The sequence below is a fragment of the Bos mutus genome, chromosome 20 (genome assembly GCF_027580195.1).
Source record: "Bos mutus isolate GX-2022 chromosome 20, NWIPB_WYAK_1.1, whole genome shotgun sequence".
Taxonomy (NCBI): Eukaryota; Metazoa; Chordata; class Mammalia; order Artiodactyla; family Bovidae; genus Bos; species Bos mutus.
In genome coordinates, this window is record NC_091636.1 from 61,868,364 (window position 1) to 61,885,905 (window position 17,542).

Sequence of the window (17,542 nt, forward strand, 5' to 3'; positions counted from 1 at the left end):
TTGGGAGTTTCAGCTTCAGCATCAATCTTTCCAATGAATATTCAGGATTAATTTCCTTTATGATTGACTGGTTTGATCTTCTTGCTGTCCAAGTGACTCTCAAGAGTCTTCTCCATCACCACAGTTCAAAAGCGTCATTTAATCTGGTATATTCCGGGAATGAAGATCTTTGGACTGAAATTATTAATTTAGAGAAATAATGTTCTCAATCTCTGTGGCTTTTATTTATTAGAAAGTAGAATGCCTACTGAGTAAGTCCTTTGAACTCACAATTGATAAGTTAAAAAAAAAAAAAAACAAGAAAAATCAATGCTGTGAAATTTAAATGGTAATAAAATAATTGAAAGAACTGAATTCATCTCATGTTGGTGGGAGAAATGAAGGGAGACATATCTGAATGGCTTTCCCTTAGAAATATTATGGATTCGATTCCAGACCACCACAATAAATTGTGTATCAAAGTAAAGCAAGTCACACCAGTTTTCTTGTTTGTTTGTTTTATATATAAAAATTATATTTATACTATAATCTAGTCTAGTAAAGGTGAAATAACATTATACTTAAAAAAGCAATGACCATACCTTAATTAAAAAATAATTTATTGCTAAAAAGTGCTAGCCAGTGTGTAAGTCTTCAGCAAGTCATAAGCTTTTTGCAATGGATCATTGATCAGAAATCACCATAACAGATACCATAATAATGAAAAAGTTTGAGATTTTGCAAGAATTACCAAAATGTGGCATAGAGACATGAAGTGAGCAAATGCTGTTGGAAAAATAATGCCTGTAGACTTGCTCAACACAGGTTTGCCACAAACTTTCAATTCATGAAAGACAGTATCTAAGAAGCACAGTAAACTGAAGTACTGACGCAATGAAATGAGGTTTGCTTGTAGGTATGTGTGTATATATATATGTGTGTACTTATTTGCTTATACATATATATTTTTTGGTACCTATATTTATTATGAGTCTTCCCTGGTGGCTCAGTGGTAGAGTGCCCACCTGCCAATACAGGAGACAACGATTTGATCCCTGGGCAAGGAAGATCCTCTGGAAAAGGAAATAGCAACCCACTCCAGTATTCTTGCCTGAGAAATCTCATGGACAGAGGAGCCTGGCGGGCTACAGTCCATGGGGTTGCAGAAGAGTCATAACTTAATGACTAAATGACAATATGTGTTATATATCATTATGTGTGTAATATAACATATATGTATATAACATTATAGACATAGGTGTGCTTTCGTACTACCACCTTACAAAAATTATTAGGACAGTTGTCATGCTGCCAGAATTTCTGAGATAGCCATTCATGTGATGCCTAGAATAGAGTCTGTTTCTTCATTAAGGATGACACACGGGTTCAGGCTGCACTTGATGGGATTTCTTAGTACATAATTTTTAAAATTTCAAAGGTCACAGATGCTCCAGACAAGTATGTTTTCTTATTACACCAAGATCCAAGTGTCATATAAATGTTCTGCTTGGGCTGATGAACAAAATGAAGGGTGAGGAACACTGAATCCATTGAGCAGTGTCATTGAATCACTGGTATTTCAACATGCCACATTGCAGACGAATTTCTCTGGTAACAGCTTTCTTTGTGTTCAAGAGAAACAGGAGAGGAAATGAACTTGACATGTTCCGGTTTGTGGATTCTCAAAAGAGCCGGTCCCAGTGGTTGAACCTGAAGGATGGGGAGCGTGCAGTTTTGCCTTTTACGCCGCATCTGGGAACCTGCTCCTGCACTCTGGTTCTGGGTGCAGAGCTAACTGGAGAATTGTAAGATGGGTTTTCCCGGTTACCTTGTTGGCACACAGAGCAAAATAAGATCATAGTTAATTTAAACAAACGATGAGATGCGGGAAATCGAGCATGCCTGTTACACTATACATTCCCAGAAAGAGGGTCAGAAGATGTTTGGTAACCAGGATATACCTATGCGTAATCCATAAGGCCTATTTGATGCTATCAAGTTAATTCTCTTACCTCATCGCCGAAACTTCCTATGCACCCTCTGCTCAAAAAGCATGAGAGGGTCTCCAGATCGTAGCACTTCAACGTTTCCTTGTTCGTGTGGTTTTTCTGTGCGGGGCCCATGCCTGGCCCTTTGTCTGAATCCCAGCACTTCCTGTGTCCCGCCTCTGGGAGGTGCTGTCTGCAGACACATGTCCCTCTCCTTGCCTCCCATACTCCTCACCTCCCACTGCTGAGCCCTCTTCATGGCCATCATCCATCCATGGAAGCTGCAGGAATTCTGGACTATTGGCCACAGAAACTTCCTACAAGTGTGTAGGTGTGTGTTAGTCACGCAGGTGTGTCTGACTCTGCAACCCCATGGACTGTAGCCCACCTGGTTCCTCTGTCCATGAAATTCTCCAGGCAAGATTACTGAAGTGGGTTGCCGTTTCCTCCTCCAGGGGATCATCCCATTCCAATGAGGTCTCCTGCATTGCAGGTGGATTCTTCATGTCTGAGCCACCAGGGAAGCCCCCTACAAGCGTCCCATTCCCTTAACGTCAGTGATTTAAAAATAAAACTCACAAGTCTTATATTCTGACTTCATAAAGTATCCAAGTCTGATCATAAAATAATAGTTATAATTATAGTTATAATAATAGTTATCCCCCACCCCCAGTCTTTGAGTAAATTTAAGGGCTAAGGAGATGTACCACCATCTAACACGCTGATGCCTACTCTTCACCTACAACCTTACTGTAGCTGGTCACCCACTTTATAAGCGTGGACCTCCCCAAGCATTTTAGAATTTAGTCATGCTCTGCACTGTATAGTCCTGTCTAGGGAGACTGGTTTCATGCCCTTCCCAGTCTCCTTGGGAAGTGGAGTGGGGGGATTACTTCTGGAAGAAATAACAGCTGCATTGATTTTTAGAAATTTAAAACTGGCAAACTATACAGTGTGACAGTCTTTAAATAAGCTTGTTAAGTCAGCGTCATTCCCATCTTCTTCAGAGTACATCCAATTCCCTAGTAGCCAAAAGCCCCCACACCCTGCCCTGGAGTGACACCACCCAGCTGTGCCCCCAATCTCCTCTCTCCTCCTCTCTACTCCAGCTGGTCTCCTTGCCCTTCCTTGGGGATTGGCCGTCACTCTCTCACATTTCTGGTCTCTGCTCAGATGTTTCCTGGTCATGGTACCCTGATGGGCCCTGTACAATGCCTTCCTGCATGCTCTATCCTCTTTCTCTTTCCCTATTTTCTAGACGGTTCTTATCACCAGGGAAGACCTGGGTTTTGAGGGGCTTAAAGTTTCTACAATTTGATGGATCTTCTTTAAGAATCAAGATTATAACTAGAAAATTGCTTGATCTAACTTGAGCTAAAGCTGCCTCTGTATTTCACTACTGACATGATCCCATAGCTTCTTTGCTGGCTTCTTTAATTTCTGATTCATCTACATATATGTGGACCACAGTAGGGTTGTAGGTAGGCATCAGTGTATTGCATGGTGGTACATCTTCTTGTACCCAAAATTTGGGGGTACAAATTTACCCAAATATTAGGGGGATTGTTATTATTATTACTATTATATATGCACAGATACACCTCTGAGTCCAGCACCTGGACACACCATGCATTCCATAACCATTAGTCAAAGGGGGACTGTCCAATCTGTACAACAATGGAAACTTTGAGCATAATATCTGTGGGCTTCCTGTATTCACATCCTGAGAGCTTTGGGCAATTTTTAACTAGTTGTTATACATCTGCTTTACACAGGTGTGTGTTTTCAACATTTATGTACATTCATCTAAAATTCTCTTTTGAGATGCTGAACAGTGTCTGAATTTAGCACTGTCACTCACAATACGTTGGATTCAGTTCAGTTTGGAACAAAACAAGGGAGACTTTTGTTGGAGGCATTCTTTGTAATTGTCACTCCTTAGTGATTTTGTGATTTTTGTATCCTGTGTCTGCAAGGACAACTCAGAACTTATGTCAGGTAATGGAAACCCTTAGGCATATTTGGAACAAGTTGAATGTGTCTGAATGGTATCTTTAGAAAAGAAATGGGTGGAATCACTTAAAATTCTTGCTCGTGAAAAAAAAAAAAGAGAGAGGGCCTTTCCTGAGTGCTCTTGCAGAATAATGTTGAAACTCACAGCTATTCTGAGTGCCCAGGAGTGTTTGTGGAGGACGCCAGCTCCCAGCCTCCAGATGGACAACTCTGAGACCCCTTTTGACCTCCTTCCCGCTTCATTGGTGGCTGCAAGGTTTTCAATAGAGAACCCCACTGCCAGCTTTTCATCTATTTAGACTATTTCATTCTGCTATTGGGGAACATCTAGGAAACTTCTCTGCTCATGATCGCAGTTAACAAGAGGGGAAATTTAAAGGCCAAGGACCCTGGTATATGTAATTTATTTGCTATGATTCAGGCGCTCTTTTTTTCTTCTTAAAGTGTCCTGTAAAATGTATCGTTGAGTATAGTAATGATTCACATTCAAACCAAAAGAAAGGGCTTTACCCTCTTGCCTTTATCTCTTTAAATGATAGGATCATGATGGTGATGAGAATGTGAAAGTTCAAACTGCTCTAAAATAGATCTTTTCAGTGATTTTGATGCAAAATGGTGTTCTTTAACCAGAGATATGAACCTTTCACTAATATGTAACTAGTACAATGTCAGTTACTTCTCTTAAAATTGAGGGTAGTAGAAAAGGAAAAAACTGTTCAGATTCTCCCCTTCCAGGTGTTCATTTTATCTGCTCATGCGGTTACTCTTAGATGGTCTTTAGGTAAAGTTCAGTGGGGTGGGAATTGGACTTGGAAATATGCCCAGGGTGACAAAAAGAGTAGGAACATGGGGGCCTTTTGGATTAGAAAAATACGGGTAATTAAATAACAGTAATAATGTATTTATAGATTTCTTTATCCATTCCATGTCAGTTTAAAAAACCAAATAACTTTGTGCTAGACACAGAGATAAAACCAAAACACCTACATATCCCTCCCTGTGGCACGAGTAGCATCTGGGAAAATCTACATGAAACTAGAACCTTCTGGTTATATGTTTTGACACTGGTCACATTTTTTATGTTTATTAGAGCTAATTTGTTAGTAAAACCAAAACATAGTCCTTCTCTCTTTTTGCCTAATAATTCTGTTTCAGAAAAAAAAAAAAAAATTCTCTTTTTCCAAGAACTGGTATCACCTCAAAATTGTTTGAATGCCCTTTTTTTCTGGTCCGTTAAGTTACTATAACAGGAAAAACAAAAATTGCATTTTTGTTCTTTTTAAAATATAGCATAATTAATTCATTGTACTTGCCCTGGAAATATATCTAGCAAAATATCACACTTTGATGTTACTTTTGATGCAACACATTTTGATACATGACCAGTATAATTCACACAGGTCACTTTAGAACAAGTATATCCCTCATAATCTTAGTAGTTGTATATTAGATTGGACTAATGACATATTTGACAATATTGTTTATACACAATGAAATTGATGAAGTTATGTATTTGAGTTGCATGCCTTTCACTAATTGTATCATATATTATACAAGTGTATTATTAAGTCATATATTGACCAGGCAATAAGTCAGTTAAGAAGATCCTTTAACAAGTTGATACAGTGTGTAGTTCCTTGGCAGATCATATTTACTGAGCTCATTGGTAAGCAATTCATATTTGAGATTTCATTTAATCCTGAAAACAACCCTATGAGACAGGTTCACATTTTGTTTATGTCTTGAAGACATTTAAGTGACTTGCCACCGGGGACACAGGTTTTATGAGAAGGAGGAAAGATATGAACCCACTTGCTCCAGCTTCAAAGCTAGCACCACCAAACACGGACATAGACCCTCTTTCTAAAACATAATCTATAAAGAAGCACAATCCATCTTGGCTTACGTCTTGAATGGAGAAAGTAGATCAATTCCTACAACTGTAGAGACAGATGTATTTTCTCTCAAAATTCTCAAAAATAGTTTCTACTATAAGACTAAGCAAGATATTGGCCTTGAAGAATTCTATTTCTGTTTTACTCAAAGGCAAGTACCTGTCCATGCATCAACTCAAATTATACACAAACCCTGCTTGTTTGACTGACTGTAATATAAAGACCAGGGTGGAGCTCATTGAGGTAAAATATGTATTAATATTTTACAAACTGTTCACCTCAGTCACTCAGTTATGTCCAACTCTTTGCGACCCCATGAATCGCAGCACGCCAGGCCTCCCTGTCCATCACCAACTCCCGGAGTTCACTCAAATTCATGTCCATCGAGTCGGTGATGCAATCCAGCCATCTCATCCCCTGTTGTCCCCTTCTCCTCCTGCCTACAATCCCTCCCAGCATCAGGGTCTTTTCCAATGAGGGTCAGCTCTTTGCATCAGGTAGCCAAAGTATTGGAGTTTCAGCTTCAGCATCAGTCCTTCCAATGAACACCCAGGACTGACCTCCTTTAGGATGGACTGGTTGGACCTCCTTGAAGTCCAAGGGACTCTCAAGAGTCTTCTCCAACACCACAGTTCAAAAGCATCAATTCTTTGGCACTCAGCTTTCTTCACAGTCCAACTCTCACATCCATACATGACCACTGGAAAACCCATAGCCTTGACTAGATGAACCTTTGTTGGCAAAGTAATGTCTCTGCTTTTGAATATGCTATCTAGGTTGGTCATAACTTTTATTCCAAGGAGCAAGCGTCTTTTAATTTCATAGCTGAAGTCACCATCTGCAATGATTTTGGAGCCTAAAAAAATAAAGTCTGACACTGTTTCCATTGTTTCCACATCTATTTCCCATGAAGTGATGGGACCAGATGCCATGCTCTTAGTTTTCTGAATGTTGAGTTTTAGGCCAACTTTTTTACTCTCCACTTTCACTTTCATCAAGAGGCTCTTTAGTTCCTCTTCACTTTCCAGCATCATCTTTTAGGATTTGAAATAGCTCAACTGGAATTTCATAACCTCCACTAACTTTGCTCATAGTGATGTTTTCTAAGGCCCACTTAACCTCACGTTCCAGGATGTCTGGCTTTAGGTGAGTGATAACACCATCGTGATTATCTGGGTCATGAAGATCTTTTTTGTACAGTTCTTCTGTGTATTCTTGCCACTTCTTCTTAATATCTTCTGCTTCTGTTAGGTCCATACTATTTCTGTCCTTTATCGAGCCCATCTTTGCATGAAATGTTCCCTTGGTATCTCTGATTTTCTTGAAGAGATTTCAGGTCTTTTCCATTCTGTTGTTTCCCTCTATTTCTTTGCATTGATCTCTGAGGAAGGTTTCTTATCTCTCCGTCCTATTCTTTGGAACTCTGCATTCAAATGGGAGTATCTTTCCTTTTCTCCTTTGCTTTTCTCTTCTCTTCTTTTCACAGCTATTTGTAAGGCCTCCTCAGACAGCCATTTTGCTTTTTTGCATTTCTTTTCCATGGGGATGGTCTTGATCCCTGTCTCCTGTACAGTGTCACGAACCTCTGTCCATAGTTCATCAGGCACTCTATCTATCAGATCTAGTCCCTTACATCTATTTCTCACTTCCACTGTATAATCATAAGGTATTTGATCTAGGTCATACCTGAATGGTCTAATGCTTTTCCCTACTTTCTTCAATTTAAGTCTGAATTTGGCAGTAAGGAGTTCATGATCTGAGCCACAGTCAGCTCCCAGCCTTGTTTTTGCTGACTGTATAGAGCTTCTCCATATTTGGCTGCAAAGAATATAATCAATCTGATTTTGGTGTTGACCATCTGGTGATGTCCATGTGTAGAGTCTTCTCTTGTGTTGTTGGAAGAGGGTGTTTGCTATGACCAGTGCGTTCTCTTGGCAAAACTCTATTAGCCTTTGACCTGCTTCATTCTGTACTCCAAGGCCAAATTTGCCTGTTACTCCAGGTGTTTCTTGACTTCCTACTTTTGCATTCCAGTCCTCTGTAATGAAAAGGACATCTTTTTGGGGTGTTAGTTCTAAAAGGTCTTGTAGGTCTTCGTAGAACCGTTCAACATCAGCTTCTTCAGTGTTACTGGTTGGAGCATAGGCTTGGATTACTGTGATATTGAATGGTTTCCCTTGGAAATGAACAGAGATCATTCTGTCATTTTTGAGATTGCATCCAAGTACTGCATTTTGGACTCTTTTGTTGACCATGATGGCTACTCCATTTCTTCTAAGGGATTCCTGCCCACAGTAGTAGATATAATGGTCATCTGAGTTTAATTCACCCATTCCAGTCCATTTTAGTTTGCTGATTCCTAGAATGTCAACATTCACTCTTGCCATCTCCTATTTGACCACTTCCAATTTGCCTTGATTCATGGGCTTAACATTCCAGGTTCTTATGCAATATTGCTCTTTACAGCATCAGACCTTGCTTCTATCACCAGTCACATCCACAACTGGATGTTGTTTTTGCTTTGGCTCCATCCTTTCATTCTTTCTGGAGTTATTTCTCCACTGATCACCAGTAGCATATTGGGCACCTACTGACCTGGGGAGTTCCTCTTTCAGTGTCCTATCATTTTGACTTTTCATACTGTTCATGGGGTTCTCAAGGCAAGAATACTGAAATGGTTTGCCATTCCCTTCTCCAGTGGACCACAATCTGTCAGACCTTTCGACCATCTGTCTTGGGTGGCCCCACACAGCATGGCTTAATTTCATTGAGTTAGACAAGGCTGTGGTCCATGTAATCATATTGGCTAGTTTTCTGTGATTATCAGTGTGTCTGCCGTCTGATGCCCTCTCACAACACCTACCATCTTACTTGAGTTTCTCTTACCTTGGACATGGGGTATCTCTTTACAGCTGCTCCAGCAAATAGCAGCCACTGCTCCTTACCTTGGACGAGGGGTATCTCCTAATGGCTGCTCCTCCTGACCTCAGACGTGGGGTAGCTCTTCTCGGCCACCACACCTGACCTCGGATGTGGGGTAGCTCCTCTCAGCCGCTTCTAAGCCGTCGCAGCCTGGCACTCTCAGTCGCTGCCCCTGACCTTGTGTGAGGGGTAGCTCCTCTCAGCCATGCTTTTTACAAACGGACAACCTTGTAATTTCTGGTGAAGTTCAGTTACATCTGGTTAAGTCTCTGGTTTCATATCCACAAACTTTGCATCTTACAGTAGCTTTTTAAGCAGAGAAAGTTAATTTTTCTACGTTCATAAGGAATATAAACAACTGTATCTATTAATTTTTTTTCTTTTTTTTTAAATTTTTAAAAAAATTTTTTTTATAACCAACGCCATTGAAAGTCATAGTTAATCGGAATTTTACCAAAGTCACGAAGTCCATAGGATTTGTTTTTAGGCAGCTTTCTATAAACCCGTTCTCAGACATTACGACTTGATCATAAATGTCAAGAGCCAGAGGAATTACTGTGTTGGTTGTCCTGCAGACTAGTATTGAAATTTACTTTGCACCTCAGATCCAGCTCAGTCTCTCTTAGCACTAAACCAGAAGCACAAGAGGCACTCGTGGGTAAAGAAGCCACCAGCCCGTACAGGAGGCATCAGAGACTGGGATTCCAGCCCTGGGTCAGGAAGATCCTCTGGAGGAGGGTATGGCAACCCACTCTAGAATTCCTGCCTGGAGAACCCCATGGACAGAGGAGCCTGGCAGACTACAGTCCACGGGGTCACAAAGAGTCAGACACAACCGAAGCGACTGAGCATGCACACGGAAGCCCTAAGATACATCCATTTTGCGTCCAATGGACTGGATCCCAGAGAGGCAGAGAAATGTATGCCCAGGTCCTGACCTATATTGCAGGTCCTTATCTCACCAACTAGTAGGTTAACAAAAGGCTACTCCAACTTCTTTTAATTCTAGCTCCAAATTCCTCTCCCTTTTAAATGCAGAGTAGGTGAGCACTTCCTTTTGTTGCCATGAACACTTACAGCCCATGCTCTCAGGGTCTTGGAATCCTCAAAGCAATGTTTTCTTTTAAAATTTATTTATTTTTAATTGGAGGATAATTGTTCTACCCTGTTATGTTGGTTTCTGGCATACATCCACATGAATCAACCATAGATATGTCAACTAAAAAAGATGCCCAACTTGAGAGTTGTGAAGTAAGTTTGATTTGGGGCAAAATGAGGACTGCAGCCCTGGAGAAAGTGCTTCAGGTAGCTTAGAGAGACTGCTCCAAAGAGGCAGTGGGGGAAGGTCAATCTCTAAGTGACCTTAGATATTTTGGTGATCTTGGTGAAGGGGAAGGTCAATGCAATCACATGCTTCCTTTACAAAAGGTTTTATTCTGGTCATGAGGAGCTGATGTCACCATGAAGGAATTTAGTGCTTTTCTAGATGTGAAGAAATGTGCAGATTGGGATCCTAAAATCAGTTCCTGAAAATATCCAACTATCTAATAAAGACCTGCTCCATCAGATTCCCTGGAGCACAGAGTGGCTCACTCCACCCTGAAGTCCCTCAGGGGATGTTGAAGGTTGGCAACTGCAGCAGCACAGGGTTGGTTCAGTCAGCACAGAGGCAGGTGATGCCTTTGTTGTTCAGTCGCTGGCAATGCTCTTGGCAAGTGCCCATTTCTAGTAGCCAGGTATACACATGTCCCCTCCCTCTTGAACCTCCCTCCCCGCCCACCCCATCCCACCCTCTAGGCTGTCACAGAGCACCAGGCTGAGCTCCTTGCATCAGACAGCAAGTTCCCATTAGCTGTCTCGTTTACACGTGGTAACCTGTATGTTTCAGCGCCATGCTCTCAGTTCGTCCCACCCTCTCCTTCCCCCGTTGTGTCCGTAAGTCTGTCCTCTTTGTCTGTGTCTCTTTTCTTGTCCTGCAAATAGTACCATTTTTCTATATTCCATATATGTGTAATGTATATATATGGAACAAATATATATATATGAAATATATATAATATAAAACAAATACGATTGTTTTTTTCTTTCTGAATCACATCACTCTGTATGTGATCACAGGCTCTAGGTTCATTCAGTTCTAGTGAGGTGGATGAACCTAGACCCTGTTACACAGAGGGAAGGCATGCAGAAAGCAACTTGTAAAAGTCTTTTTCGCCATGAAGACAGGTACCTCCCTTGAGGAATTCTGTCCCCTGTTAACTTTTCAACCCCCTATACATCATCATCATCATTAAAGTTTTATGAAGCCTGTCCTGAGCGTACAACTGCTGCTTTACTTGGATGTGTTCTAAATTATTCATTGATGAGGATGCCAGTTTAATGATAATAGCTAATTCATTTGGTAAATATAGTTTATTCTCAACAAATGCAGATAAAGCTTGGAGTACTAGATCCATTAAATGGTGAGGCCTCATTTTTCTTGCAATGAGTGATGTTGTATTACTCGAATTTTCCTTGTATTTAATTTAATTGCCCAGCCATTTGTTTCCTGAATTAAGAGGATTGTATATATTCTGCCTCATCATGGAAGGGCAAGGAAGAAAACCATATCCTACTCCTGGATGATGTTTAGATAATTGTAGTCCCAGAATTTAAAGACACGTGTACCCCAATGTTCATCGCAGCACTGTTTACAATAGCCAGGACATGGAAGCAACCTAGACGTCCATCAGCAGATGAATGGATAAGAAAGCTGTGGTACATATACACAATGGAATATTACTCAGCTATTAAAAAGAATGCATTTGAGTCAGTTCTAATGAGGTAGATGAGACTGGAGCCTATTATACAGAGTGAAGTAAGTCAGAAAGAAAAACACCATTACAGTATATTAACGCACATATATGGAATTTATAAAGATGGTAACGATGACCCTGTATGTGAGACAGCAAAAGAGACACAGATGTAAAGAACAGACTTTTGGACTCTGTGGGAGAAGGTGAGGGTGGGATGATTTGAGAGAATAGCACTGAAACATGTGTATTATCATATGTGAAACAGATCACCAGTCCGGGTTCGATGCATGAGACAGGGTGCTCAGGGCTGGTGCACTGGAATGACCCTGAGGGATGGGATGAGGAAGGACGTGGGAGGGGGGTTCAGGATGGGGGACACATGTACACCCATAGCTGATTCATGTCAATGTATGGAAAAAACCACTATAATATTGTAAAGTAATTAGCCTCCAATTAAAAAAAAAAAAGAAAATGAAAAGAACAGTACAAAATTCAAAGAAAAATAAATAAAAATTCTTTAAACAGTGGATTGTATGGCAAAAGTGTATAAGCTCTTTGCATTCTTCCCTGGTGCAAACTGAGTGAACTTTTACTGATTCTTTGCACATGCCTCCCAGTTTTTCTCCCCAAGAGACTATCTGCTGCTGCTGCTGCTAAGTTGCTTCAGTTGTGTCTGACTCTGTGCGACGCCATAGACGGCAGCCCACCAGGCCCCCCGTCCCTGGGATTCTCCAGGCAAGAACACTGGAGTGGGTTGCCATTTCCTTCTCCAATGCGTGAAAGTGAAAAGTGAAAGTGAAGTTGCTCAGTCGTGTCCGACTTGTAGCGACCCCATGGACTGCAGCCCACCAGGCTCCTCCATCCACAGGATTTTCCAGGCAAGAGTACTGGAGTGGGGTGCCATCACCTTCTCCAAAGAGACTATCTACATTAGGCTTAAGAAGGTTTTCTTTGTAAACAACCTAAAATGGCAGACAGCAGGGTATAGCTTTGCTTCGTTTGATTGGTTAATTCATTTTTATTTCCTCTGTGTATAGGGTTCATCACCTTCCATTTTCCTTTTTTCTTATGCACTGCTCTCTCCATCTAAATTCCTGAAGTTCACAGCTAAGCAGAAAAATAAATGTGAGCTATTGACATAGGAACTAACGTGGACTATGTATCAAAGAATTGTTTAATAAAACAAATATAAGATCATCTAATTAGGTTGTACATGAAAAGCACTTCCCAGTCATTCCCTGTCAAGTTCAGGAAAAGTGGGAGTTGTGAGATTTGTTCAGTCCAGGTCCATTTCTAGCTATTGTTGCCCTATATGTATTGCATTATTGATAGTTTTTTGTTTCAATGATTTATGTTAATGTAAATAAATTGGAATCACACATTCAGAATGAAAAGAGAAAGAAACACAACATTAAGATACAATTACAGTCTCATAGGGGCTTCCCCAGTGGCTCAGCAGTAAAAAACCTGCTTGCCAATGCAGGAGAGGTGCAGGGGATGTGAGTTGGATCCCTGGGTCAGGAAGATCCCCTGGAGGAGGGCATGGCAACCCACTCTAGTATTCTTGCCTGGAGAATCCCTTGGAGAGAGGAGCCTGGCGGGCTACAGTCCGTGGGTTGCAAAGAATCAGGATACGACTGAGCAGCTAAACATGCACGCACAGTCTAGTATTAACAGAATGGCCAAGATGCAGAACACTGGCAGCTCCCAGGGATGGGGAGCGTGTGGAGCGGCAGAAACTCTCATTCAAATGCAGAATGATACAGACACTTTGGAAGACAATTTGGTGGTTTCTTACAAAACTAAACATCTCACTGTCCCAACACTGCAACAGCGCTCCTTGGTATTTACCCAAAGAAGTTGAAAATTTATGTCCACACAGAAATTCGCACACAGCAGCTTTTACAGCAAATTTCTTCCTAATTGCCAAAACTCAGAAGCAGCCAACATGTCTTTTAGTAGGTGAGTAGATCAATACATTACATCTAGATGGTGAAATACTATTCATTACTGAAAAGAAATGAGCTATCAAGCTATGAAAAGACATGGGGGAATCTTAAATGTGTAGACTGGGTGAAAGAAGCCAGTCTGAAAAAAGACTAGTTACTGGATGATCCCAACTCTATGACATTCTGGAAAAGGCAAAACCATGGACACCGTAAAAACATCAGCAATTTATCCAGGGCTTAGGGAGGAGGGGTGATGGGGGCAGGGATGAGCAGGCAGAGCAAAGAGGACTTTTAGGGCAGTGAAATTATTCTGTGTGATACTGCAATGGTAGACACGTGTTGTTATACTTTTGTCAAGACCTACACAACACCCAAGAGTGAACCCTAGTGTAAACTCTGTACTTCGGGTGATAATGGTGTGTCGGTGTAGGTTCACAGGTTGTAACGGACGTATGGCTCTTGGGGGATGGTGGTAATGGAGGAGGCATGCCCGTATAAGGACAGGGCTGTATGGAAAACCTCTGTTCTTTCTGCCGGATTTTGTTGTGAACATAAAACTGCTCTATTGTAAACTAATTAGCCTCCAATTAAAATAAATAAATTTAAATTAAAAAAAAAAACTTAAAAAAGAGAAGGAAACCAATATATGATAAGCACTGTAGCATTCTTTCATTCATCTGATACATGTTTATTGGCTCACTACCATATGACCGGCATCCTTCTAGTGGATTTGATATTCTTATATCTCATGCATATTGGATATAATATTATGTAGTATTTTGTTGACTTTGTTTCAGTAATATTAAACCTGGATTCCCTTTAAGATTCGGCTTGTGAGGAATTCTGTGTGATGATGAAGGGAGGAAGAAGAAAGGATACATTGGTCTCAAATGATACTAAGTGGACCCAAACCAGGGCCTCACCTATTGGATGTGAAGTGACTGATGGGGAGAATTATAGAAAAATAGGTCTCTGGCCATTTAGTGAGAGAGGAGGTAAAGGTGTCTTTTCAAAGAAGAGACTTGCCCCCGATCACCTTTTGAAAAAAGTTGTACTGTCTTAATGTTTGCAGTGTGTTTGTTTGGAGCCTTATGAGAGTTTAAGGTTGGAAACAAAAAGAAACCAGAGAAATTAGATGCCAGGACAAGTGGAAGGGAGGGAGGACCCAGAAGAAAAGCAGAAGAGAAGTGAAGAAGGCAGCATGCAGACCCATCCACCCCACCCAGAGGTCCTGCAGGGAATGAAGACCCTGCAAGAAAATTGAAAGTCTGCCCCGTGGCTCCTTTTCTGGTCCTGCTGGGAGCGGAGTGGATCTGGGAGGAGGCAGAACCAAGTACCATCACATTTCACATGTGTGAACATTATCTCTGACTGATGTTTGGCTTCAGAAAGCTGAAGTAGGGTTCTCTCTTATTGGATAGTATTCAACCCCGAGAAAAGTTTGTTTTTGTTGTTGTTTTTAGTATCGATGATCCAGTGACCCTCAAAATAAGAGCAAATGAAAAAGTTTATCATCTTACTTGTGTTGCTCTAATTAGATTAAAATAGAATTTAAGATTTCATTATACATTTGGATAGATGGCATTAATTAGGGTCACACTGAAAACATCATTGTCTCATGATACCATTAAGAATTGATATTGCCTTCACTTTGAATTCATTTTCCCTTTTAAATCTTTAGAAGAACGTTTTAATAGGTTAATTCATGAAGTTATATGAATGGGAAAGTAAGGAATCTTAACTATAATATACAGACTAGCTAAGGTAGAGAGAGAGATAGGTTTTCTATTACTGTTTACTTTATACATAAGCATTCAGTGAACTGTATGAATGGCTCTATTACCTCTTTTACAATAGCTTCATCATTATTAAAATAGTTAAACCTAGATAATTTGTAAAGTACACACATTCAAAGACACACACATCAATAAAATGACATTCATAGTTTAACCTTTTCATACAAATGGGAATAAATGGGTGTTTTAAAGCTCAGATGTATGTATGGGACATACGTATATAGTGATAGATTTCATTTCTCTTGAAATCTATAAATATTTATCAGATAAACAGAAAGCCAAGCAGGACCAGGGTAAAACTGTAAGTTGGGAAAAGTTGTTTTTTGAACCTTTCTTAGTTTATTGTGATTGACCCAGTGATCCTTTTAGCCACTTCTCCTCATGCTGGCACTGCCGCAGACTGTAGGGCACCTCAGGGACGTAGGTACCTGTCTCTCCAGCCCTGGCCCCTCTGAGGCAGAGGCAGGGTGGCGGGGGAGGGTGGCGGGCCTGTGGTCGTCTCCCCTGTCCTTGGTCCTGATCTCACCTGCGGTGTAATCCCACACTCGTGTTTTCTAAATTAGGAACTTCGAGCTCATGGATTCTGGGAGGATTTCAGCTTTTTCTGTTTTCATTCGGTTGATGGATAGAAATAACTCCTCCAGGCATATTCTGAATCATGAGATGGTCCACCTTGTGTGTGAGATGCATGCCTTCATTTTTTGTAAACTGGTTTCAAAAGAGATGCATTGGCCCCTTGGAGACATTCTGAGATGTTCACAAGTGTTGTTTTGTTTTTGTTTTTTCCTTCAAGGAAGAATATTATTCCCTCTTTCAAAGCTGATATCAGCTCACCTGACAAAGAAATGTGCTGTAACAAGTAATGCATGCTCCCCCAGCCATTTATTCAGATACTTATCAAGCTTCTATTATGTGCCTGGCATTACACTTGGCCTAGGGATGGGGATCCATCAATGAACAAAGCAAAGAGACTTGCCTTTCAAGAATGTACATTCTAGCAGAAGATGGACAATCACAAGAAACATAATAAAGAAGTCAGGGCCCATCAGGACTATGAAGGATTCTGTAATAGATTAAGGTGAAAAAAGCCTGCTAGGTTAGGGAGGTGGTGTGGTTCACATGGCAATTTTAAATAGTGTGGTTGGAGTAGCCTTGTAGACAGCATGGCATTTGAGAAGCTTTGAACGAGTCCAGGGATCTAGCCCTGTGTCCCTGCTCATCTGTGGGATGAATGAGGTTTTTATCATCAGAAAACTAAGTAGGAGGACTTCCCAGGTGGTCCAGCAGCCAAGACTCCACCTTCCACTGTAGGGGACGTGAGTTTGCTCGCTGGTCAGGAAACTAAGGCCCCCACATGCTGCTTGGTGCAGCCAAAAATTAAAAAAAGAAAGAAAGCCAAATAGGAAAGGTGCCAGATTATATCCATTCATGCCAAATTAGAACTCTTCAACCATTAAGGGATATTGAAGTTAAAAAAGAAAATTTAAGTGAGTTGTATGCATTCTTTTTCCAAATGCAGCAATATTCAAATACAGCTCTGCCAATGAAAACTCTCTGAAATGGTCTGTATGTTAACTAGAAAGTTTGTTTGCAGTTCAGATTTTAAAATGGTCTAGAAATTAGACAAGGGGCTTCCCAGGTGGCGATCGTGGTAAAGAACCCACCTGCCAATGCAGGAGACATAAAAGATGCGGGCTCAGTCCCTGGGTCTGGAAGATCCCCTGGAGGAAGGAATGGCAATCTGCTCCAGTATTCTTGCCTGGAGAATCCCGTGGACAGAGGAGCCTGGCGGGCTACAGTCCATGGGGTCGCAAAGAGTTGGACATGACTTAGGGACTTAGAGACTTAGCAGCAGCAGCCAAGAGAAGACCCATCTAGAAACATATTGCAAAGTATTTTCTTCATTTACTCATTAAAACATTTTCTTTGATTAGAAAACCACCCAGATTAAATGTTATTTTTTGTTATTAGGCAAATGCCTAAGTTAAGCAGAACATACTTTAGTCCTAGTATGTAGGACAAGTGTCATTGTGAGTGACGTTCTTATTTTCCAGGTCTTCTCAGATGAATAGCCTTGTATGACTTCTGCTTTCTCATTTGGCTTCTGGTTCCTTGGAAAGGTTGGGAGCATCTCCCTATTCCGCATAATTTTCACATTGTGTACATCAATCCTGCAGCCCTTTAGGACAGTGGTTACATTTCATA

At 40.9% G+C, this 17,542-nt stretch overlaps 1 protein-coding gene across 1 annotated transcript in view; it reads left to right on the forward strand.

Annotated features, from left to right (window-relative positions):
* Positions 1–17,542, forward strand: part of CTNND2 (catenin delta 2) — a 1,090,646-nt gene that overhangs the window by 824,395 nt on the left and 248,709 nt on the right.